This window comes from Chiloscyllium plagiosum, unplaced genomic scaffold (assembly GCF_037043375.1).
Source record: "Chiloscyllium plagiosum isolate Xiang-an unplaced genomic scaffold, Cpla_swu_hap1 HiC_scaffold_42, whole genome shotgun sequence".
Taxonomy (NCBI): domain Eukaryota; kingdom Metazoa; phylum Chordata; class Chondrichthyes; order Orectolobiformes; family Hemiscylliidae; genus Chiloscyllium; species Chiloscyllium plagiosum.
Window position 1 is genome coordinate 94,434,799 of NW_028270180.1, and position 26,179 is coordinate 94,460,977.

At 44.2% G+C, this 26,179-nt stretch overlaps 1 long non-coding RNA gene across 1 annotated transcript in view; it reads left to right on the forward strand.

Annotated features, from left to right (window-relative positions):
- LOC148138008 (uncharacterized) overlaps window positions 1-25,286 on the forward strand; it is a 70,211-nt gene extending 44,925 nt beyond the window's left edge. Inside the window, exon 3 of the long non-coding RNA XR_015754155.1 lies at window positions 24,570-25,286. This is a non-coding gene — a long non-coding RNA (uncharacterized LOC148138008). The remainder of the gene's footprint in view (window positions 1-24,569) is intronic.
- The last annotated feature ends 893 nt before the right edge of the window (window positions 25,287-26,179 follow it).

Genomic DNA, 26,179 nt, shown 5'->3' on the forward strand with positions numbered 1-26,179 from the left:
CAGAGAATTGACAGATGGAGTTCAATCTGGACAAATGTGAGGAGATGCATTTTGTATGATCCAATCCAAGAGCGAACTATACAGTAAATAGAAAAGTATTGGGGAAAATTGATGTACAGAGACATCTAGGTCCATTGTTCCCTGAAGGTGGCAAGGCAGATCAGTAGAGTGGTGAAGAAGGTGTCCGGCATGGTTTCCTCCATTGGACCGGGTATTGAATATAAGAGTTTGTATGAGACTTTAGTTCAGCCACTTTTGGAATACTGCATACAGTCTGGTCGCCACACTAGCAAAACGATGTCGATCCTTTGGAGACAATGCAGAGGAGGTTAAGCAGGATGTTGCCTGGTATGTAGAGTGCCAGCCATGAAGAGAGATTGAACAAATTAGGATTATTTTCATTAGATAGACGGTGGTTAAGGGGGAACCTGATCTTTGGATGGCGAGGGATATTGAGGATCTGGTAAGGACATTAAAGAAGGCATACATTGGGTTTAAGATATCGGGCTTAAGTCAATCTTTATATGACTACACAAAGTGTAGAAGCACCATTAAGGGGGAATCAGAAGCCCAAAAAGAAGGACATGACATGGATCTCTCAGAAAATGTGAAAGATAATCCCAAGAGGTTCTCTAGCCATATTAAGAGTAGAAGCGTGACTCAGGACAGAATAGGTCCCCTTACTGGTGAGCATGGCTGTCCTTGTGTGGAAACACCAGGAGGTGGGTGGAATTGTTCAATGAATATTTCTCCTCGATGTTTACTCAGGAGCAAATGATGCATACTAAGGAAATAAGGAAAACAAGTGGGAATGTTTTGGCCCACATACATATTACCAGAGTGGAGGTATTTGCTACCTTAAAGCACAATAAGGTGAATAAATCCCCTGGGCAAGAACATGTCCATCCTTGGATGTTAAGGGAGGCTAGGGAAGAAGTTGCAGAGGCCCTTTCACAGATTGTTGCTTCATCGTTTGCCACTGGAGTGGTTCCATTGTTTAAGAAAGGTAGCAAAGACAAGCCAGGGAGCTCCTAGTCAGTGAGCGTAACATCGGTGTTAGGCAAGTTGTTGGAGATGATAATGAGAGGCAAGATGAACCAACGTTTGGAAATTCAAGATCTGATTATAAATCGTCAGCATGGATTTGTGTGCGGGAAATCATGTCTGACAAATCTTTTAAATTGTTTCAAAGAGATAACCGCGAGAATAGATAAGGGTAGGACAATGGATGATCTGTTTATGGACTTTAGTAAGACTATTGACAAGGTCCCATACGTGCAGGGTAGTCAGTGAGTTTAGGTGACATGGGATCCAGAAAGAGCTAGCTAATTGGATTCAAAATTAGCTCGATGGTAAGAAGCAGAGGGTGATGGTTGAAGATTGTTTCTCAGACTGGAGGTTTATAACTCATGGTGTCCCACAGGTGCTGAGACCTTTGTTATTTGATAGTTACATAGATGTTCTGAATGTGAATATGCAAGGCATGACGAGGGCCATGAGACATAGGAGCAGAAATTGAAAGATTCAGCCCATCGAGTCTGCTCCACCATTCAATCATGGCTAGTAAGTTTCTTAACCCCATTCTTCTGCTTTCTCGCCATAACCCTTGATCCCCTTGACAATCAAGAACCTGTCCATTTCAGTCTTATATATACTCATTAACCTGGCCTCCACAGCCTTCTGTGGCATTGAATTCCTTTTATTCACCGCTCTCTGGCTGAAGAGGTTTCTCTTTATCTCCGTTCTAAAAGCTGTTCCATTTACTCTAAGGCTATGCCCTCGGGTCCTAGTCTATTCTACCAATGGTAACATCTTCACAACATCTATTCTGTCCAGACTATTCAGTATTCGGTATATTTCAATTAGATCTCCTCTCATCCTTCTAAAATCCATTGAGTAAAGATCCAGAGTCCTCAAAGTTTCCTCATCTGTCCAGCTTTTCATTCGTGGGACCATTCTCGTGAAACCCCTCTGCACAAGTTCCAAATCTAGTGCATCTGCTCTGTGATATGGGGCCCAAAACTGCACAACATACTCCAAGCACTCCCAAGAAGGTTACTACATTTATGGATGATACAAAATTAGGAGGTATCGTTGATAGCGATGAACATTATCAGAAATAATAGAGGGATCTTGATCTGATGGGGAAGTGAGCTGAGGATTGGCAACTGCAATTAAATACAGATAAGTCGGAGGTGTAAAACAAAGATAGGGCTAATACAGTAAATGGTTAGGTTCTGAGGAGTGTTGTGGAAAAGAGGGACCTCGGACCACAAGTCCATATTCCACTGGAAGAGGCATCACGGGTAGACAGGGCGATAATGAAGGCATTTAGCATGCTGGCCTTCATCGTTAAAAGCATTGAATATCGGAGTTGGGACATTATGCTACCATTCTGTAAGTCGTTGGTGAGGCCACACTTGGAGTATTGTGTACAGTTCTGGTCAACGTATTAACCTGAAAAGAGTGCAAAGAAGTTTGCCAAGGATGTTGTCAGGACGAATAGGCCAGCGTTATAAGGAGGGGTGGGCCAGGTTCGGATATCATCCCTTGGAATGTAGGAGAATGAGGGGTGTTTTTATGGAGATGCATAATATCATGCGGGCCATAGATAGGATGAATGCGTAGAGTCATTTTCCCAGAGATGAGGGACTGAAAACTACAGGGCATAGTTTTAAGATGAGAGGGGGAAGATTTAAGAAGGACCTGAGGGGCAACTTCATTATGTAGAGAATGTTTTTGAAATGGAATGGGTTGCCAGAAAAGTGGTTGAGGCTGGTACAATAGCAACATGTAAAAATGAATTAATACATTGATGGGAAGGGTTGAGAGCGATATGGTTCAAATGTGGGCAATTGGAATTAGTTGAGTGGGCAGCACAGACCAGTTTGGGCCAAAGAGCCAGTTCCCAATCTCGATCACTCTATGACTCAATGATACTCCATTTAAGTCAGTGACACAGTGACACTCCGGCTTACACCAGCCCACACCACGTCACTGTCAGGGGGGCACTCTGGGCTATGTCAGCTCACACCATGTCACTGTCTGGTGGACACTCCGGGCTACAACAGCCCACACCATGTCACGGTCAAGGGAACACTCTGGGCTATACCATCCCACACCATATTGCTCTCGGGGGACATCGTGGATAGAGCAGCCCACATCATCTCGCCATGCAGTGGCTTCTATCATTTGATTGTCGAAGGTGAAGATGTTATCTACCTGCTTGGTAATGTCCTCTATGAGGTCAGTAATCCCCATCATACGCTTGCCCTTTACTATGGAACAAGCCCGACCCTCTTTGCCGTGCAGGTAGTCGAGGGCATACCGGTTTTGCTGAGGAGATAGACGTAATTCTAAGAGCATGTCCTTACCTCCTGCTAAGTTCAAGCGGTCTCCTTGCCCAACCGGGTTAGACCACAAATAAGATAGTTTAGTTTTGATGCCGAATAATTCCTGCAGATCCTCCTCAGGAAAAGGTACTGAGAAATGTGTAAGCCACAAACTGGGCTTTACTGTTACCCAAAGCCTTACCACCTCTCTAATGCGCGCAGAATATAGGTCAAAGTGAACGTTTAGTTGGGAAACCCCAGCCCCATTCCCAGGTAGTTGGGCAGGGAACAGTCGTTATGAAAACTGCCCCTACAGCGACAGCAGAGGGATTAACTATTTCAATAAGAATAATGAAGACAGTCGCTTTGTCTTGGCTGACAAAAATAATATCCGGGTTTAGTTTAGATGATGGAGGGGGCTTCCCAATATGAAGCAGGCCTGTCTTTGTGACTACCCTGAAAATAAGGGTAGTCCATAGCTCCACAATATGGTCACACTGGGCTCTTAGGGTGAAAGCTGTTCAATAAAAAGTGGTGGGTCTTTCAGTAAGAGATGTGATTATTGTCCCAGACTGGTTCCTTCCATCCCACAATTGAGAAGATGGAGATGTTATTAGGGGTGTTATAGTAAGGTATGTGACATTAAACATCACAAAGAGCCCGAATATCCACAATAACAGAGACACACTCCTCCAGTAGGCAAATGTATGAGATGTGAGGCGCCACAGGGACACAGGGAAGCAGTAGCAGTTGGTACATTGGACCAAAGCACATGGAATAAACATAGTCACCTTCACCTAAGTGCATCCCCATCCTGTGCAGTTGTAACAAATTGGATAGGCTTCCCCGGACTTATTATAGGAATTCCACAGGCTAGCATATGGGGATAAATAATAATCAAAGGAAAGATGATACCCAATAAATGCCTAACAGGTATTCCATACTTCCATAGTTGGGGTTCAGGAGGGGGAAAGTGGTGAAAGAGTCCTTTGTTGTTGTGAGGGCATAACAGACCACTTCATTCTGGCTGAATATTTTATGATACTTTGCAAAAGCAAATTGTTAGTGAAGGACGACATCTGCCCCTTTCTCTTCTGCGACGTGCAGATTTAGACCTCCTTGAGTCGAAGCAACACTGACCAGGAACACCGAAAGGACAACTGAAATCAAACTGGCACAAAACACCTTGACAAGGTAAAGACCACTGAGACTTGTTCTGTAAATGAACTGTCCGATCTTCTTGGTGCAGATGACCATTGCGGCAGTCATTCTTGGTAACATTCCATGCATCAAAGGAATCAGTTTCTCGGGCACATAAGGACATCTTTTCAGCTTAAAAGGGACAAAGTTTCTGATTGCTCAGGATCACACGGGCAAACAGCCCCATCTTCAGCACTAATGCCGGCGACAACAAGTCCACATAACAGACTAAGTTCGATTTTCATCACAATGGTCGTTTTGACTTAAGGATTAGGGTATGTCAAACAGAAGAAGAATTATGATTCGGAACATGCAGCTTTGGTTGCATTCATGGTTTGTTTCCAACTGATTCCGGTTCGTCTTCCACTTCCCCATCGTCTCCATCTCCATCATCACCATCACCACAATCTCCCCCCCTCCCCCCCACCCCCCGGACCCCAGAAGGGGCTCATCTAATGACCTTGGAATGATGAAGATGAACCCAGGCGGAATGCCCGGCGACCTTTACAGCAGTCAAGCTGGTGTGGAAACCCTGGAAGGGCCCTTGCCATTGAGATTGGTCGGTGATAGGGTGTGGTGCAGGGTTCTGTGTGTTTTCTGTATATATCTGCTTAATGACAGGAGACAGACTGGGATGGTCGAAGGTTGTGTGTATATTTCTGTGTATATGTGCTCAATGGAAGGAGAACAGGGTGGTGGTGGAGGGTTGTGTGTGTGTGTTTCTGTGTATATCTGTTTAATGGAAGGAGATAGGGTTGTTGTAGAGGAGTGTGTCTGATTCTGTGTATATCTATTTAAGGGCTGGAGACAGGCTGGTGGTAGAGGCTTGTGTGTGTGTGTTTCTGTGTAAATGTGCTTAATGGCACGAGAACAGGGTGGTGGTGGAGGATTGTGTGTCTATTTCTGTATATATCTGTTTGATGGCAGGAGACAGGGTTGTTGTGGAGGTTTGTGCGTGTGTTTCTCTGTATATGTGCTTAATGGCAGGAGACAGGGTGGTGGTGTGTGTGTTCCTGCATATATCTGCTTAATGGCAGGAGGCACGTTGTTCATGGGATGTTGTGCGTGTGTGTGTGTTTCTGTGTATATCTATTTAATGGCCAGAGACAGGGTGGTGGTGGAGGGTTTTGTATGTATGTGCGTTTTTGTGTATACCTGCTTAAGGGCAGTAGGCAGGGTGTTCGTGGAATTTTGTGTGTGTATTTCCGTGTATAACTGTTTGATGACAGGAGACAGGGTGATGAAGGAGGTTTGAGTGAGTATATGTGTGTGTTTCTGTGTGTATGTGCTGAATGGCACGAGACAGTTTGGTGTGTGTATGTTATTATGTATATCTGTCCAATGGCAGGAGCAGTGTATTCATGGAGTGTTGTGTGTGTGGGTGTTTCTGTGTATATCCTTTTAATGGCAGGAGAAAGGGTGGTGGTGGAGGGTAGATGTCTGTGTGTCTAAGTGCTTACTGGTAGGAGACAGGGTGGTGGTGGAGGGTCGTGTGTGGGTGTTTCTGTGTATATCTGTTAAATAGCAGGAGACAGAGTGTTGGTGGAGGGTTGTCTGTGTGTGGTTTTTTGTGTTTGTCTGTTTAATGTTGGTGTTAGCGTGGTGGTGAAAGCATGTGTATGTTTTTCTGTATGTATCTGCTTAATGGCAGGAGACAGACTGGTGGTGGTGGAGGGTTTTGCGTGTGTGTTTCTGTGTATGTCTGATTAATTGCAGGAAACAGGCTCGCTGTGGAGCGTTCTATATGTATGTGTGTTTCTGTGTATATCTGTTTAAGGACAAGAGACAGGGTGGTGGCAGAAGGTTGTGTGCATGTTTCTGTGTATATCTGTTTTAAAGTCTGGAGACAGTGTGCTGGCGGAGGGTTGTGCGTGTGTGTTTCTGTGTATATCTGATTAACGGTAGAAAACAGGGTGGTGGTCGAGGGATGTGTGTGTTTGTGTATATATCTGCTTAATGGCAGGTGACAGGGTGGTGATGGAGGGTGTAGTGTCTGTGTTTCTGTGCCTATGTGCTTACTGGTAGGAGACAGGATGGTGGTGGAAGGTTGTGCATGCATGTGCGTTTCTGCGTATATCTGTATAAGGTCAGTAGGCAGGATGTTCATAGAACATAGAACATAGATCATTACAGCGCTGTACAGGCCCTTCAGCCCTCGATGTTGCGCCGACCTGTCATACCAATCTGAACCCCATCTAACCTATACTATTCCATGTACATCCATATGCTTGTCCAATGACGATTTAAATGTATTTAAAGTTGGCGAAGCTACTACTGTTACAGGCAAAGCATTCCATACCCTTACTATTCTCTGAGTAAAGAAACTACCTCTGACACCTGTCCTATATCTGTCAACCCTCAATTTAAAGCTATGCCCCCTTGTGCTAGCCGTCACCATACTTGGAAAAAGGGTTTCCCTGTCCATCCTATCTAACCCTCTGATTACCTTATATGTCTCTCTAATTCACCACTCAACCTTCTTTTCTCCAACGAAAACAGCCTCAAGTCCCTCAGACTTTCCTCGGAAGACCCTCCCTCCATACCAGGCAACATCCTAGTAAATCTCCTCTGCACCCTTTCCAAAGCTTCTACATCCTTCTTTTCATGCGGTGACCAGAACTGTACACAATACTCCAAGTGCGGCCGCACCAGAGTTTTGTACAACTGTAGCATAACCTAATGATTCCTGAACTCTGTCCCTATATTTAAAAAAAAGCTAAATCACTGTATGCCTACTTAACAATACAGTCAAGCTGGGTGGCAACTTTCAAGGATCTGTGTACCTGCACACCGAGATCTCTCTGCTCATCTACACTACCAAGAATCGTACCATTACCCCAATACTTTGCATTCCGGTTACTCCGACCAAAGTGAATCACCTGACACTTGTCTGCATTAAACTCCATTTGCCACCTCTCAGCCCAGCTCTGCAGCTTATCTATGCCTCTCTGTAACCTACAACATCTTTCGCCACTATCCACAACTGTACTGACCTTAGTGTCCTCTGCAAATTTACTAGCCCACCCTTCTACTCAATGGTCCAGGTCGTTTATACAACACTGACCCTTGCGGCACACCACGTGTACCTGGACTCCAGGATGAACATTTCCCATCAACCACCACTCTGTTTCCTTTCAGCAAGCCAATTACTGATCCAAACTGCTATAACTTCCACAGTCCCATTCCTCCGCATTTTGTACAATAGTCTACTGTGGGGAACCTTATCAAACGCGTTGCTGAAATCCATATACACCACATCAACCGGTTTACTGTCATCGACCTGTTTGGTCACCTTCTCAAATAACTCAACATGGTTTGTGAGGCACAACCTAACCTTCACAAAACTGTGCGGACGATCCGTAATCAAATTATTATTTTCCAGGTGATTATAAATCCTATCTCTTATAACCTTTTCCAACACTTTACAAACTACTGAAGAAAGGCTCCCTGGTCTACAAATACCAGGGCTGTCTCTACTCCCATTCTTGAACGGGGAACCACATTTGCTATCCTGCAGTCTTCTAGCACTATTCCTGTAGACAATAACGATTTAAAGATCAATGCCAAAGCTCGCAATCTCCTCCTTGGCTTCCCAGAGATTCCTAGGATAAACCTCATCCGGTCCAGGGGACTTATCTACTTTCACACTCTGCAGGATTTCTACCACCTATTCTTTGTGAACCTCAGTCCCACCTAGTCTAGTTGCCTGGATCTCAGTATTCTCCTCGGTAACCCTGTCGTTTTCTAGAGTGAATACTGTCGAAAAATATTCATTTAGTGCTTTCCCTATTTCCTCTGACTTCTCACACAACTTCCCATTAATATCATTGATTGGACCTAATCTTACTCTTGTCATTCTTTTATTCCTTAAATACCTATAGAAAGCCTGAGGGTTTACCCTGATCCTATCCGCCAACAACTTCTCATTTCTTCTCCTGGCTCTTCTGAGCGCTCTCTTTCGGTCTTTTCTGGCGACCTTATAACGATCAAGCGCCCTAACTGAGTCTTCACATCTCATCCTAACATAAGCCTCCCTCTTCCGCTTGACCAGAGATTCCACATTCTTCGTAAACCACGGCTCCCGCGCTCTACAGGGTCCTGCTGCTGACAGGTACATACTTTTCTCGGACACTCAGGAGGTTTTCCTTGAATAAGCTCCACATTCCTAATATGTCCATCCCCTGTAGGTTCCTTCCCCATCCTACGCTTCCGAAATCTTGCCTAATTGCATCGTGACTGCCGTTCCCCAGCTGTAAATTTCGTGGAAGGTTGTATGTGTATTTCCGTGTACAGCTGTTTGATGACAGGAGACAGGGTGGTCACGGAGATTTGACTGAGTGAGTGTGTGTGTGAGTGTGTTTCTGTGCATATGTGGCTTATGGCACGAGACAGTGTGGTGTGTGTGTGTGTTTGTGCATATCTGACCAATGACAGGAGGCAGGGTATTCATGGAGTTTTGCGTGTGTTTGTGTGTGTCGGGGGGGGGGGGGGGTCTGCGTATATTTGTTTCACGGCAGGGGACAGGGTGGTGGTGGAGAGTAGGTTGTCTGAGTTTCTGTGTCTATGTGCTTACTCGTAGCAGACGGTGGTGGTGGAGGGTAGTGTCTGTGTTTCCGTGTCTATGTGCCTACTGGTAGGAGACAGGGCGGTGATGGAGGGTTTTTGTGTGTGTGTGTGTGTGTGTGTGTGTTTCTGTGCATATCTGTTTAATGCGAGGAGACAGAGTGTTGGTAGGTGGGGTGTCTGTGTGTGTGTTTTAGTTTCTGTGTAAGTCTGTTTAATGGTAGGTGACTGGGTGGTAGTGCAGGGTTGTGTGTGTTTTTCTGTATATATATCTGTTTAATGACAGAAGACAGACTGATGGCGGTGGAGGGTTGTGCGCGTGTGTGTTTCTGTGTATATTCGATTAATTTCAGGAAACAGGGCAGTGGTGGAGGGTTGTGCATGTGTTTCTCTGTATACCTGTTTAATGGCAGGAGGCAGGGTGGTCGTGTAGGGTTGTGTGTGTGTGTGTGTGTTTCTGTGTATATCTGTTTAAGGGCTGGAGACAGAGTGGTTGTGGAGGGTTGTACGTGTGTGGTTCTGTGTATATTTGATTAACGGCAGGAAACAGAGTCGTGGTCGAGGGATGCGTGTGTTGGTTTCTGTGTCTATCTGTTTAATGTCAGGAGGCAGCGTGGTTGTGGTGGGTTGTGTGCGTGTGTGTTTCTGTGTCTATCTATTTAAGGGCTAGAGACAGAGTGGTGGTGGAGGGTGCTGTGTGTGTTTATGAGTATAACTGTTTACTGGCAGATGGCAAGTTGATGGTGGAGGGTTGTTTCTGTGTATTTGTGCTTAGTGGCAGGAGACATGGTAGTGTGTGTGTGTTTCTGTGTATATCTATTCAATGGCAGGAGACAGAGTGGTGTTGGATGGTAGAGTGTATTTGTTTCTGTGACTATGCTTACTGGCAGGAGTCAGGGTGGCGGTGGAGGGTTGTGTATGTATGTGTTTTTCTGTGTATATCTGTTTAAGGTCAGTAGGCAGGGTGTTTGTGGAAGGTTGTATGTGTGTTTCTGTGTATATCTGTTTACTGGCAGGAGACAGGGTGGTGCTCGAGGGTGGTGTGTGCGTGTTTCTGTGTATATCTGTTTACTGGCAGGAGACAGGGTTTTGGTGGAGGGTGGTCTGCATTTGTTTCTGATTATATCTGTTTCATGGCAGGAGACATGGTGGCGGTTGAGGGTTGTGCTTGTGTTTCTGTGTATATCTGCTTAATGGCAGGCAACAAGATGTTGGTCAGGGGGTATTGTGTCTGTGTGTGCATTTCTGTGTCCATCTGTTTAATGGCAGAAAATAATTTGATGGTTAACAGTTGTGTGTTTGTGTATTTCTACGTATATCTGTTTAATGGCAGGAGACAGGGTTGTGGTGGAGGGTTGTGTGTGTGTGTGTTTCTGTGCATGTCTGTTTAATGGCAGGAGACAGGGTGATGGTGTTGAGATGTGTTTGTGTTTCTGTTTATATCTGTTTAATCGCCGGAAAGTATGTGGTGGTGGAGGGTTGTGTGTGTGTTTATATGTATATTTGATTAATGGCAGCAAACAGGGTGGGGGTGGAGGGTTCTGTTTGTGAGTGTATTTCTGTGTAAATCTGTTTAGTGGCAGGAGACAGGGTGGTGATGGAGTGTAGAATGCGTGTTTGTGTGTATATCTACTTAATGGCAGGAAATAAGGTGGTGGTGGAGGGTTGTGTGTGTGTGTGTTTCTGCATACATCGTTTTAATGGCGGGTGATAGGGTGGTAGTGGAGGGTTGAGTGTGTGTGTGTTTATGTACATAACTGTTGAATTGTAGGAGACAGGGTGGTAGTTGAGGGTTGTGTGTGCGTATTTCTTTATATATCTATTGAATCACAGGAGACAGGGAGGCAGTGGAGGGTTGTGTGTTTGTGTTTCTGTATATATCTATTGAATTGCAGGCGACAGGGTGGTAGTGGAGCGTTGTGTGTGTGTTTCTGTGTACATCTGATCGATGGCAGAAAACAACTTGGTGGTGTAATGTCGTGTGAGTTTGTTTCTGTGTATATTTGTTTAATTGCAGGAGACAGGATGGTAGTGGAAAGTTGTGTCTGTGTCTTTCTGTGTATAATTGATTTATGGAAGCAAACAGGGTGGTGGTGGAGGGTTGTATATATGTTTCTGTAAATATCTGTTTAACTGCATAATAACAGGAAACAAATTGCTGTTGAAGGTGTGTGTGTGTGTGCGCACGCACGTGTGAGTGTGTGTGTTTCTGTGTATATCTGTTTAATGACAGGAGACAGTGTGTGAAGGATTGCCTGGATGTTTCTCTAAATATCCGTTTAATTGCAAGAGACAGCGTGGTTTTGGAGGTTGGTGAGTGTGTGTTTCTGTATATAACTGTGTAATGAATGTAGACAGGATGGTCGTGGAGGGTTGTATGTGTGTTTCTGTGTATATCTGCTTCATGACATGAAACAAATTGGTGGTCAATGGTTGTGTGTGCGCGTGTGTGCGTGTGTGTTTCTGTGCATGTATGTTTAATGGCAGGAGACAGGGTGGTGCTGAAGATATGCGTTTATGTTTCTGTATATATCTGTTTAATTGTAGGAGACAGGGTGGTGGAGGAGGGTGGTGGGTCTGTGCGTTTGTGTGTATTTATGTTTAAATGAAGGAGACAGAGTGGTGTTGGAGGAATGTGTGTGCGTGTTTTTGTGTATATCTGTTTAATGACAGGAGACCGGGTGGTGGTGGAGGGTTGTATATATGTTTCTGTAAATATCTGTTTAACTGCATAATCACAGGAAACAGATTGCTGTTGAAGGTGTGTGTGTGTGTGTGTGTGTGTGTGTGTTTCTGTGTATGTCTGTTTAATGGCAGAAAATAATGTGGTGGTGGAGGGTTGCGTCTGTATTTCTGCGTATGTCTGTTTAATGGCAGGAGACAGGGTGTTGGTATCGAGAAGTGTGTGTTTCTGTTTATATCTGTTTAATCACCGTAGAGTGTGTGATTTGGGAGCTGTGTGCGAGTGTGTGTGTGTATATATGATTAATGGCAGCAAACAGGATGGCTCTGTGTGTGTGTGTGTTTCTGTGTCTGTCTGTTTAATGGGAGGAGACAGGGGGATGGTGTCGAGATGCGTGTGCGTTTCTGTTTATACCTGTTTAATTGCAGTAGAGTGTTGATGGTGGACTATTGTGTGTGTGAGTGTGTGTGTGTTTCTGTGTAGATCTGTGTAATGGCAGGAGACAGGGTGGTCGTGAGGGTTGTATGTGTGTGTTTCTGTTTATATCTGTTTAATGGCAGGAGACAGTGTGGTCGTGGATGATTGTGTGTGAGTGTTTCTGTGTATGTCTGTTTAATCACAGGAGACAAGGTGGTCATGGAGTGTTTTGTGTGTGTGTTTGTGTTATATTTGTTTCATGGCAGGAGACAGGAAGGTGGTTTCGAGTTTTTTGTGTGCTTGTGTGTATGTCTGTTTATTGACCGTACGGTGTGTGTGTGTGTGTGTGTGTATGTGTGTGTGTGTTTCTGTGTGTATCTGCTTAATAGCGGGAGACAACGTGGTGGTGGAGGGTTGTGTTATATGTTTCAGTGTATATCTGATTACTGGCAGGAAACAGGGTTTTGGTGGAGTGTTGTGTGTGTGTTTCTGTGTATATCTATTTAATTGAAGGAGACAGCGTGATGATGGAGGGTTGTGTGTGTGTGTGTATTTCTGTGTATATATGTTTAATGGCAGGAGACAGGCTGGTGGTCGACGGTTTTGTGTGTGTATTTCTGTGTATATCTACTCATTGGCACGAGAACAGCGTGGTGGTGGAGGGTTGGGTGTGTGTGTTTCTGTGTATATCTGTGTAATGGCGGGAGACAGAGTGTTAGTGGAGGGTTGTCTGTGTGTTTTCTTTTCTCTGTGCCAGTCTGTTTAATGGTAGGTGATAGGGTGGTGATGCAGGGTTGTGTGCGTTTTCTGTATATATATCTGCCTAATGACAGGAAACAGACTGGTGTTCGTGGAGGGTTGTGTGTGTGTTTCTGTGTATATCTGTTTAATGGCAGGAGACAGGGTGGTGGTGGAGGGTTCTGTTATGTGTCTGTGTTTCGGTGTATATCTGTTTAAGGGCAGTAGACAGGGTAGAGGTCGAGGGTTGTGTGCACGTATTTCTGTTTATATCTGCTCAACGGCAGGAGAACAGGATGGTGTTGGAGGGTTGTGTGCGTTTCTGTGTGTAACTGATTAATGACTTGAGACAGGGTGCTGAAGATATGCGTGTATGTTTCTGTCTATATCTGTTTATTTGTAGGAGACAGGGTGGTGGAGGAGGATGGTGTGTGTGTGTTTCTGTGTATACATATTTAATTGCAGGAGAACAGAGTGGTGGTGGAGGAATTCGTGTGTGTGTTGTTGTGTATATCTATTTATGGGTAGGAGACAGGGTGGTCGTGGAGGTTTGTGTGTGTGTTTCTGGTAGATCTGTTTAAGGGCTGGAAACAGGGTAGTGGTGGAGGGTTGTGTGTGTGTGTGTGTATTTCTGTATATCTCTGCTCAATGACAAGAGAACAAGGTGGTGTTGGAGAATTGCGTGTGTGTTTCTGTGTATATCTGTATAATAGCAGGAGAAAGGCTGTTGGCCGATGGTTGTGTGTGTGTATTTCTGCATATACCTGCTCAATGGCAAGAGGACAAGGTGGTGTTGGAGGTTTGTGCGTAGGCAGGATGTTCGTGGAAGGTTGTATGTGTGTTTCTGTGTATATCTGTTTAATGGCAGGAGACAGGGTGGTGGTCGAGGGTAATGTGTGTGTGCATTTCTGTGTATATCTGCTCAATGGCAAGAGACAGGGTGGTCTTGGAGGGTTGTGTGAGTGTGTCTTTCTGTTAATATCTATTTAAGGGCTGGCGACAGATTGGTGGTGGTGTAGCGTCTTGAGTGTGTGTTCCTGAGTATATCTGATTAAAGGCAGGAAACACGGTGATGGTGGAGGGATGTGTGTGTGTGTGTGTTTCAGTGCATTTTTGTTTAATGACAGGAGACAGGGTGGTGTTGGAGGAATGGGTGTGCGAGTTTCTGTGTATACCTGTTTAATGACAGGATACCGGGTGGTGGTGGAGGGTTGTATATATGTTTCTGTAAATATCTGTTTATTTGCTTAATGACAGGAAACAAATTCCTGTTGAAGGTGTGTGTGTGTGTGTGTGTTTGTGTGTGTGTGTGTGTGTCTGCGTATGTCTGTTTAATGGCAGATAACAATGTGGTGGTGGAGGGTTGTGTGTGTGTTTCTGTGTAAGTCTGTTTAATGGCAGGAGTCAGGGTGTTGGTGTCGAGATGTGTGTGTTTCTGTTTATATCTGTTTAATCACCGGAGACTGTGTGATTGAGGAGGTGTGAGTGTGTGTGTGTTTATGTGTATATCTGATTAATGGCAGGAGAGACTGGTGATTGAGGATTACTGTATGTACCTGTTTAATGGCAGGAGGCAGGGTGGTGATGGAGGGTTGTGTGCGTATTTCTCTGTGTACTTGTTTAATAGCAGGAGACAGGGTGTTCGTGGATTGTTGTGTGCGTCTGTTTCTGTATACATCTACTTAAGGGCTGGAGACAGGGTGGTGGTGAAGGATAGTATGTGCGTGTTTCTGTGTCTAACTGCTTAAAGACAGGCGATAGTGTGGTGGAGGAGAGATGTGTGTGTGTTTCTGTCTATAACTGTTTAATGACAGGAGACAGGGTGGTACTGTAAATATGTGTGCGTGTGTTTCTGTATATATCAGTTTAATTGTAGGACACGGTGGTTGAGGAGGCTGGTGTGTGTGTGTTTTGGCGTAAATCAATTTAATGGCAAGGGACAGTGTGGTAGTGGAATGTAGAGTGTCTGTGTTTCTGTGTCTGTGTACTTACTGGCAGGAAACAGGGTGGTAGTGGAGGGTTGTGTATGTATGAGCGTTTCTGTGTATATCTGTTTAAGGGCAGTAGGCAGGGTGTTCGTGGAAGGTTGTACGGTGTTTCTGCGTATATCTGTTTAATGGTAGGAGACAGCGTGGTGATGGATGGTTGTGTGTGTGTTTCTGTGTATGTCTGTTTAATGGAAGGTGACAGCGTGATGGTGAAAGGTTGTGTCTGTGTGTGTTTCTGCATATATTTGTTTAATGGCAGGAGACATGTTGGTGGTGGAGGGAATATGTGCGTGTTTCTGTGTCTATCTGTTTAATTGCAGGAGACAGGTTGGTGATGGAGGGTTGGGTATGTGTGTGCGTGAGTTTCATTGCATATCTGTTTAAAGACAGGGAACAGTGTGGGGATTATGGGTTGTATGTGTTTGTGTTCCTGTCTATATCTGTTTAATGACAGGAGACAGAGTGGTGGTGGTGGGTTGTCTGTATCTTTCTGTAAATTTCTGTTTAATAGCAGGAGACAGCGTGTTGGTAGAGAATGGCGAGTGTGTGTTTCTTTGTATAACTGTCTAATGGCCGGAGACAGGGTGGTGCTGGTGTTTTGTGTGCGTATTTCTTTTGTATCTGCTTAATTGCAGGAGACAGGGTGGTCGTGGAGGGTTGTGTGTGTGTGTTTCTGTGTATATCTGCTTAATGACAGGAAACAAATTAGGTGTCGGGGCTTGTGTGTGTATGTGTGAGTGTGTGTGTATCTCTTTAATCGCAGAAAACAATGTGGTGCTGGAGGGTTGTGTGTGTGTGTGTGCGTATGTCTATTTAATGGCAGGGGATAGGGTGATGGTGTCAAGATGTGTGTGTGTTTCTATTTATAACTGCTTAATCGCTGGAGTGTGTGTGTGTGTGGGGGGGGGGGGTTCTGTGTATATCTGTGTTATGGCAGCAGGCAGTTCATGGAGGCTTGTGTGTGCGTGTTTCTGTGTATATATGTTTAATGGACGGAGACGGAGGTGGTTTAGTTTTGTGTGTGTTTCTGTGTATATCTGTTTATTGACAGGTGGTAGGGTGTTAGTGGAGGGTTGTGTGTGTGTGTTTCTGTGTATATCTGCTTAATGACAGAAAACAATGTGGTGGTGGAGGGTTGTGTTGTGTGTTTCTGTGTATGTCAGTTTAATGGAAGGTGACAGCGTGATGGTGGAGGATTGTGTGTGTGTGTTTCTGCATATATTTGTTTAATGGCAGGAGACAGCGTGATGGTGTAGGGTTGTGTGTGTGTGTTTCTGCATATATCTGCTTAATGGCAGGAGACAGGGTGGTGGTGGAAGGGTGTGTGCTTGTGTTTCTGTCTATATCTGTTTAATAACAGGAGACAGGTATTGGTGCAGGTTGGTGTGTATGTGTTTCTGCATATCCCTGTTTAATGGTGGGAGTCAGGGCAGTGATGGAGGGTTGTGTGTGTGTGTTTCTGTGTATGTCTGTTTCATGGCAGGTAACAAGTTGGGTGTCAAGGGTTGTGTGTGCGTGTGTGTGTGTTTCCGTGTATATCTGTTTAATGGCAGAAAACAATGTGGTGGTGAAGGGTTGTGTGAGTGTGTTTCTGTGTATGTCAGTTTAATGGCAGGAGACGGGGGATGATGTCGAGATGTGTGTGTGTTTCTGTTTATACCTGTTTAATTGCTGGAGAGTGTGTGATGGTGGACCATTTGTGTGTAAGTGTGTTTGTGTGTTTCTGTGAAGATCTGTATTATGGCAGGAGACAGGATGGTCGTAGAGGATTGTATGTGTGTGTTTCTATTTATATCTATTTAATGGCAGGAGACAGTGTGGTCGTGGATGATTGTGTGTGAGTGTTTCTGTGTATGTCTGTTTAATCACAGGAGACAAGGTGGACATGGAGTGTTTTGTGTGTGTGTTTCTGTTATATTTGTTTCATGACAGGTGGTTTAGAGTTTTGTGTGTGTTTCTGTGTATATCTGTTTATTGACCGTAGTTAGGGTGTTAGTGGAGGGTTGTGTGTGTGTGTGTGCGCGTGTGTGCCTCTGTGTAAATCTGCTTAGTAGCGGGACACAACGTGGTGGAGGAGGGTTGTGTTGTGTGTTTCATTGTAAATCTGATTATTGGCAGGAAACAGGGTTTTGGTGAGGGCTGTGTGTGTGTGTTTCTGTGTATATCTATTTAATTGAAGGAGACAGCGTGATGATGGAGGGTTGTGTGTGTGTGTTTCTGCATATATCTGTTTAATGGCAGGAGACAGGGTAGTGGTGGAACGTTGTGTGCTTGTGTTTCTGTCTATAACTGTTTAATAACAGGAAACAGGTATTGGTGCAAGTTGGTGTGCATGTGTTTCTGCATATTCCTGTTTAATGGCGGAAGACAGGGCAGAGGTGGAGGGTTGTATGTGTGTTTTTGCATATATCTCTTTAATGGCAGGAGACAGGGTGGTGGTGGAAGGCTGTGTGCTTGTGTTTCTGTCTATAACTGTTTAATAACAGGAGACAGGTATTGGAGCAGGTTTGTGTGTATGTGTTTCTGTGTATCCCTGTTTAATGGGAGAGGCAGGACGGTGGTGGATGGTTGTGTGCATGTGTGTTTTATTTATATATCAGTTGAATTGCAGGGGACAACGTGTTTTTAGAGGGTTGTGTGTGTCCATTGCTGTGTATTTCTGTTTATTGGCAGGAGACAGAGTGCTTGAGGGGGATTGTGTGTGCGTGTTTCTGTATATATCTGATCAATAGCAGGAAACAACTTGGTGGTGTAGGGTTGTGTGTGTGTGTTTCTGTGTACAACTGCTTATTGGCAGGAGACTACGTGGTGGTGGAGGGTGGTCTGTCTGTGCTTCTGTTGTGGTTCTGTTCACCGAGCTGGGAGTTTATGTTGCAGACGTGTCGTCTCCTCTCTAGGTGACATCCTCAGTGCTTGGGAGCCTCCTGTGAAGCCCTTCTGTCATGTTTCGTCCAGCATTTATAGTAGTTTGTCTCTGCAGCTTCCGGTTGTCAGTTCCAGCTGTCCGCTGCAGTGGCCGGTATATTGGGTCCAAATCGATGTGTTTGTTGATAGAAGCTGTGGATGAGTGCCATGCCTTTAGGATTTCCCTGGCTTTTCTCTGTTTGGCTTGTCCTATAATAGTAGTGTTGTTCCAGTCGAACTCATGCTGCTTGCCATCTGCGTGTGTGGCTACTAAGGATAGCTGGTTGTGTCGTTTCGTGGTTAGTTGGTGTTCATGGATACAGATCGTTATCTGTCTCCCTGTTTGTGCTATGTAGTGTTTTGTGCAGTCCTTACATTGACTCCATCAAGTCACATTTCAAAAATCATTTTAATCCACGTGCTCAGACATATAATGAAACATCTCTGCGTGATGTGAACATTTTGGCTCAGAGGTTGGGGCACTACCACCACTCAACATTAGCCCCTAAAGCTGCAACGTGCTTCTCCTGTGTGTTTGTTCAACAGCTTTTTTTGAACATACTGTGACACACCCCACAACAGAATCGAGATCATCTGTTCCAGAGAAAGTGACACTACCACAAGTTCATGGAAGTGAATCGAATCCAGAGCTCTGCCCCAGGGGCAGGGGCGCTATCCACCACACAAGACTTATACCATGCCCAGAATTTTAAGTGTCAGTTTTGAGCTCTATATCGATTTATTACATTCTGATTAACATTACTGAAAAACACAGGCAACAGTTATCATTGTTAAACAAATAAAAGCTATTAGCCTCAACTATTGGATGATGAGTGCACGTGCTCTGCCAAGCAACTTCTTTAATTGCTTGGCTATGATTTCCAGCTTAAATGGCTATTATCTGTAATCTGCAATATTAGGGCAAGAAATCTTGCAGAAACACTCTGCAATGTGAGGGATCTCGAATAGATATCAACACTGAACACCAGAGATGAGGAAAGAGCACAATTTCTGGCCAAAAACACTGGCCACTATTTCCAACCTCTGACATGTGGCTTCCCTCTTCCTGAAATTATTAAGTGATTCAAGGCATCGGTTTACTTTCCAGCCTCTCCTTACCCTCTCCTCCCTCAGCTTGCACAAAGCAAATCAAGCTCTTGGTCTTTGGTGAACTCAAGGCTTGTGATGTAGGCCTTCTGGAGAGGGGAGGGCCTTTTAAACCTGAAGCAGGAGGGTGAGGGGGCAGTAATATCACTCACTGGGCTGAGGTGTGGCAGTTCGAGTTTAACTTGGATAAATGTGAGGTATTGCATTTTGGTAAAATAAAAAGCGGGGGGGGGGGGGATATACAATTATATTAGTGCGTTGGTAGTGTTGTAGAAAAGAGGGACCCACCGGTGCCGATCGAATTCACAGAAGTTTGTGGCACTTATAGACAAGCTGTTTAAGGCTACTTCATTGCTCAGACATTTGGGGTTAGAAATTGAGAACTCATGCTGAGATTGTGCAGGACATTTATGAAGCCTCTTCTGCAGGACTGTGTGAAGTTCTGTTATTGGAAGGAGATTATTAAGCTGAAGAGGGTTCAGAAGAGATGTCGCCATGAACACCTCATCTTCTGCCTCGGGATCCGACAAACACACGGCATGAACATTGTACTCACTAATTAGCAAATCTCTCCTCACCGACCCAGATCCCAGATCCAACACTCCGACTCCGATCCGCCCTCTCGTGGGAACCTACCTGTCCATCTTCCTTCTCTCCGATCGACTCTAACTCCCCACCGACCTATCACTATCACCTTCTAGTTTCGCCCACCTATCACCAACCTTTCCCCTAGCCTTATCACCACCACTCATTTATCTCTCAGCCCCTTTACTCCTTCGCAGTTCTGAAGAAGGGCCCTGCCTGAAACGTTTACTCTCTTGCTCCTCGGATGCTGCCTGACCTATTGTGTCTTCTCCACTATCATCCTTTATCTACACTGAATTCTCCAACATCTGGAATCCCCATTGTCTCTTAAGTACAATTCTCTGTTAACATATCAATGCTGTCTGTCTGTTATAACCCACACTGTCTTAGGTACATATTCTCTCCAGATCATGGCCTATAAAAGTTCTCTCAATCTCTTACTGATATTGTCATGCCTCAGCAGTAGTTACAGGGTCTATGTTTCCATTTATAAGCAGAGAAAAATGTTGGTGTTACGATATACCTTTGGCATTACTTTCATATCCAATGCAGACTGAATGGTTACATACAATTAATCTACCAGACTCAACATTCGTTCCCTCAGTCACCCTCGCATATCCAATCCAGACTGAGCAAATGTTAATCATTATTTTGAATTTTAATAAAACAATATTGAATTGAAAGGCGCTGGCTACAGATATTTGTTCAGTGGCTGTGATTAATGTCGGTCTCCGTGGATCCTAAATGTGTCACTGGAGGGCTTGCCTCTTTTATTAATTAAGGATTCAGTTCAATGTGTTATCCCATAGTATGAATGGGAGCATCGCCGACAGTACTAACAGGGATCAGCAGCTCCAGAGAGACAGGGAGGAGATATCAGAATCTGAGAACATTAGACTGGAATGATCCAACATGGACAGGAGTTTTTCCAGTAGTCTTTACTCGCTTTCTCAACCTGGGGTGTCAATAGTATGGAGGATCTATGATGTACTGATTGTTATTCAAGGTGGTTACTATCCCATCCTCGCTATAGTTGGTGTTCCTGGTAAGTCATTCTAACTGTCTATTAAAGCAGGTTAAACTGAATTATTGTTCATGTTATTAACATTAGGAAAGATGGAAGTCATCGTTTTCAGCTTCAATGAAAAATCCCATTCCTTAGAAATTATAATGAGCAAATTACTACTTTCAAATGACTCATCAATATGCGAGGAGAAACTCTACAACTCCATAATCCTTCTAGCCCTGCACAGATCAATATCTTCACATCCTCCCCACTCGCTAATTCTGTCCAATATCACCATCGTGATATCCCCGTCTCATCGTCAGCCACAGTGCACCTTCTGAGTAAACCATCATTTGAGCCTCTGTTAAATCCGGAATCAACTGTTTCGTGCCACTTCTAACCACATGTCCATCACAAAATAATTGCACTTGAAATGTTTTACTTGTTCTCTGCACAGAAACTGTCTGACGGGAAGATAATGCATGGTGCTCAAGTCATTGACTCATGATCTAGAGCCACAGAATAATAATCTGTTAATATGAAGGAAATTGGTAGCATTGAAGTGAAACCATCATCATTAAGTGTACAAAGCCCATCGGCTTGCCTCATGTCCTTTAGTGAAGGCAATGGGTTATCCTTCCCTGATCAGGTCTCTGTGTGACTGCAAACCCACAGCAATGTGTTTTACTCTTTTCTGTCCTGTGGAACAGCTGAACCAGCCACTCAGTTCAAGCACAGCATAATATGCTGGCCTGACCCATGAGGGAATAACAAAAGAAAAGATAGCTCCCTACTCTGACTGTTTCCCATATTCCTACAGCTCATTTCGATTCAGGTGGGTGACCATTCCTTATTTCAAGTGCATTCTTTCTTCGTCTTTCCCTGAGTGCGATGTTCATTTCCCGTGGCACCTCTATATGTGTTGATGGCCACATATAGATGTCAGAAGCTTTTAAATTCTACGTCAGTCGCAGTGTAGCGAGAAGGAAAGGCTTTTTACTCCATAGGAAAAAAAAGATGTCTCAGTGAGGAAAAGGAATTATTGTGATCAAACTTGAGAGTGTTGTTGAGGCAGTCTTGGGAAATTGTGGACAGATTTTCTTTCCTTTACAAGAAATAATCGCCCTGCCACAGAGATAGTGCACAGGTATTTCACCAGACTAATCCCTGGGATGGTGGTAAAATGAGGAGTGAATGAAGATTTATCTTTAGCGCTATGAGAGAATAAAAGATGATTGCATTGAAACTTAAGGGCAATGGACAGTCTCTCATGATGTTCTAAACAGACATTGATACGGTGATAGAATCCATGGCTTGTTGTTACTCGGGTTACAAGAGCCTCTGAGGACGTTCCCCTCATCCCACCCCCACTCCCTATATCGATACAGGGTGTGTGTGTGAGAGACAGACAGACAGACATTGAATATAGTGCATTTACTGTGTGATCCTACACTAAACATCACGTTATCCAAAATCCTGACAGCAGCCACAATGTCTTCATTCTAAAACAGTTAACTATTCCCATCATCTTCTGACCTCCATGGAGAACATGGGTCTGTCTACTCAGAGATGGAAGATGCCTCTTTGAGACGTGATACAAAACATTTGGCTTCCCTCCTCACTGCCAGCAAACCACGTTAAAGTAGCAGAAGTTCCAACGGCAAGTGACCCACGAGGAACCTCGTACAGCCATCCATGAGTGCAGTCTCTGCTTCATTGGTTTGTTGTATTGGAGCATCAGTGACACTCTCCTGTTCATGTATAACTATCTTGTGGGATTGAATGGCCTCCTCCAGGTCCCATGGAACAGGTTCAAGCGTCTGATTAGACTCTACCTGATCCTGTTTAACAGCTCGATGTACTGACTAGACCCATTCTCTTCCTGTGGAACAAGCAGGACTATTGAATGGGCTGTCGCTCTTCTTGTTCAGTAGTTTCGATGGGTTGAATGGCTTCCACATTTCTGTATGTAACCAGCTTGAGATGTTGAATGAGCTCCTCTTTTAACTGTGTCTGACAGCACTGTTACATGAATGTTACCGACACTTTAACAGCACAAGCCTGAATGCTGTCTGGGTCTTACTGAACACGGACACAGACTGTATCAGGAGATAATGGGAGACAAAATGTTCTGAACATTGTGTAACCCTCAGTGACCATCCCCACTTCCGGTCTTATGATGGGGAAAGACATTGATGACGCAGCTGAAGATGTTTGTGCTGAGGAAGCTACCCTGAGGATCTACTGAAGGGATGTCGTGGGATTGAGATTTTCGGCCCCCAAACAGACATCTTCCTTTGTGCTCGAAAAGACCCCAGCCAGTGGCGAGGGGACACCTGATTCCCATTAAGCTCAAATAAGATGGCGCTTCCGATGACATTCTCAGTCAAATACTGCCTTGATATCAAGGCTATTCACTCTTTGCTGAGCCCCTGTGTTCCCCTCTTGTTCATATCAATAGGTGACGGTGGGGAGTGTTTTCCTCACACAGAGGGTAGTGAATGTCAGGAATTATCTTGTATCGAGAGCTAGGGGAGCGACATCACTGAAAATATTTAAAAAGGTGGTCGATGGATTTTTGATCTGCCAGAGAGCTGAGAGGTTGTGAAGAATTGGACATAAAAGATGAGTTAATATGAACCGAACATTGGCCATGATCGTATACAATGTCTTGATCCTGTTCCTTATTTCTTATATTCTGAAATTACAAAGCTAATGGTTGTAATTTTCCTGCACGTTCTGTTATTGAACGTTCCAATCAGAGAGAACAAAGTACTTTATGAATGATCACTAAATATTCGTCTGGGGGTTGAATTCACAGTGAATCTGGGTCTATACCATGACCAACAAATGAAACACAAGTTACAGAGAGGAGACACTCTGTAAAGAGACCAGAGTTGTCTTTCGAACCCAGCCTGGGTTTTGAAGTAACATTTTCCAACCCACACCAAACTGTGTGACAACCTGGAGGGAATGAATGAGATCCTGTGTTACTTGGACCAAGTGTTTGGAGCAAGATTCCCCCGTCAGCACCAGTGCAGGAGGTTTGCGGAGCTGAATTGAACATAGGAACATTGGACTGAGGAGCAGGGGTGGGTCATTCGACACGTTGTCACTGCTCCACAAGGCACTAAGATCGTAGATGATCTGATTGTGGCTTCAGCAGCACTTTTCTGTCTGTATACCATTTTCCTACATGCACCTGTCTGTCAAATGTTTGAATACAGCACAACTTGAACAAATGCAAACATCCAGGCACCACAAACGTTCGGTAAAGGGAATTCCCACTTGAACAGTCCAATAAGAATTTTTCATTCGTGTTCCGACAAAGGTTGGAGGGTAACTGTGTCATTTTCCAGTCTCACTCCTCCACTGGTTACAACAAATTTTAAATGTAGCTAGTTTAGTGATATTACCAATTGTTTAACACTCAGACAGGGTAATTTTTGAGAAAAATGTGAGATGCAGGGAGTTGAACTCACAAAAAATGGTAAAAAGATAGTGTGTCCCAAATGTTATTCTGCCTTTGAGATTATTATACTCACACAAGCTGTTGGTAATGGGATTTATTTGTGGAACAGTTGGATTTGGCTGAACACCCTTTGCTTCCGGCAGTGGAGAGATTCCAATGAGTCCTCACCAGGAATCCTTCATGAGTGGTGAAGATAACTCAGGGATTTTATGGTCTCACATTTTGCTATTGGGGGGTTGGGGGGACAAAGTAAGAGAGAAAATCAATCAGCTGCTGCTTCTCAGGAAGGGAACATGTTTCTCCCTCTCTGTGTTGAAATGTACAATAATGTCAACTGAACATCAAACTGGGCCATGTGTGCTCTCCTGGAGCATTCTCTGGATCGGATGTTAATGGACGATATGAAGGTGCATCATCGCTGTTGTACACAGCGCCTTTCATTAGAAAAAAAAGTCCCTGCTTTATCCTCTGATGACATGTTTATATGCGTCTGTGTAATTTGTAACTATCGGTCAAAGTCTATATAATACGTGTGTTGATATCAATGCATCTTATTCTTAAATTTATTCTCTAGCTTTAAACTCCTTAACAAGAGGAAACATGCATCCAGCTGAAACACCTTTCAGAAAGTCATGTATGGTTCAAGAAGATTTTTAATCTCAGATAAAAAACAGATAATCCCCCATAATCAAAGACCTACCTTCCAGGAATGAGCGAAGAGAAACATCTATGAAAATCTTCTGAAAGAACTATATCTTTTTTTAAGTTTAGGTGAACCAAACTGCACACAGTGTATCTGATGTGGTCTCAGCAATGCCCCGTTCAAATGCAGTAAAACATTCCTCTTTAAACGTGATAACCTTTGCCAGAAACAGTATCATTCCACTAACCTTCCACTTACCTTCTGCTGCATCTGCAGACTGACTTCATATGATTCATGTCCCAGGAACACAGAAACGGTCTGTATCACAGAGTTCTGCAATCTCTCTCCATTTAAATTGTTCGCCATTGTTTTATCCTTCCTGCCACAATAGACAACTCACCTTATGTTCTTTCTGTTGAAGGTTTGCTCACTAACCTTCCCTGTCTGTATCACATTGCAGACTCAGTATCTCCATTTGACGACATCTTGAACGATCATCTTGGTGATGCGCTAATTGAGCTTCACGCCATTCAGTTCCCTTCCTCAAGATCTTTGATACAGATTATTTGTCATTGATGATCCCGCCGTGATGTCTACAGCACTATAATAGTTACAGTTTTGCAACCTGAAAATAAACATTGATCACTACTATCTATTTCCTGTTACCGATAGCTTCCCCGTTCGTGTGTAGCACTTAAGGTGGGTTGAATGTTTTTTTTCCTGGGCTGTGTAATGTACTCAACGAGCTGAATTACTTCATTCTCTATTCCTGTGTAACTTCTTCGAGGGGCAGAATGGTGTTCTCCCGTCTCATTGGAATGATCCCGCCTGACTGAAAGGGGTGGTCCCCTACCTTGTAACAGTATCGAGGGGTGGATTGAGGGAACAACACAAGGGGTAGGGGCAGCAGTATATCTCTGTGATAACCTCGGGGTGATTGAGAGAACAGCACATGGGGTAGGTGCAGCAGTATATCTCTGTGATAACCTCGGGGTGATTTAGAGAACAGCACATGGGGTAGGGGGAGTAGTACATCTCCGTAACAACCTCGTGGGTGGATTGAGGGCACAGCGCATGTGGTAGGGGCAGCAGTTGGTCATTCAGCTGCACCATTCAGAATGCTCATGGCTGATACGATTGTGTCTGACCATCCGTCTCCTGTCTGTTCCCAATAAACATTGACTCTCCTGTCCAGCAAAGATCAGTCACTAGCTCAGAGTTGAATATCTTCAATAACCAGTCTTCACTGCTCCCTGAGCATGAGGACACCACAGATAGCACAACACTAAAGTGAAATGAACATCCTTATTTCATTGTGGGACCCGTTATTTTAAACCGTGTTAACCTCACATCAAATCACCACTTCTTTTCAGACGTAAGGACACAATAATTAGGAATAAAGATAAAGCATTCTGGACTTCAAACCTGTCCCACATTCCCACTGACACTTCCCAATCAAATATGTATCAAACCCAGCCTCTGCTGCTGTCTCAGAAAGAGAATACCTGATAGCATAACACCACAAGAACATTAAAGCAAGG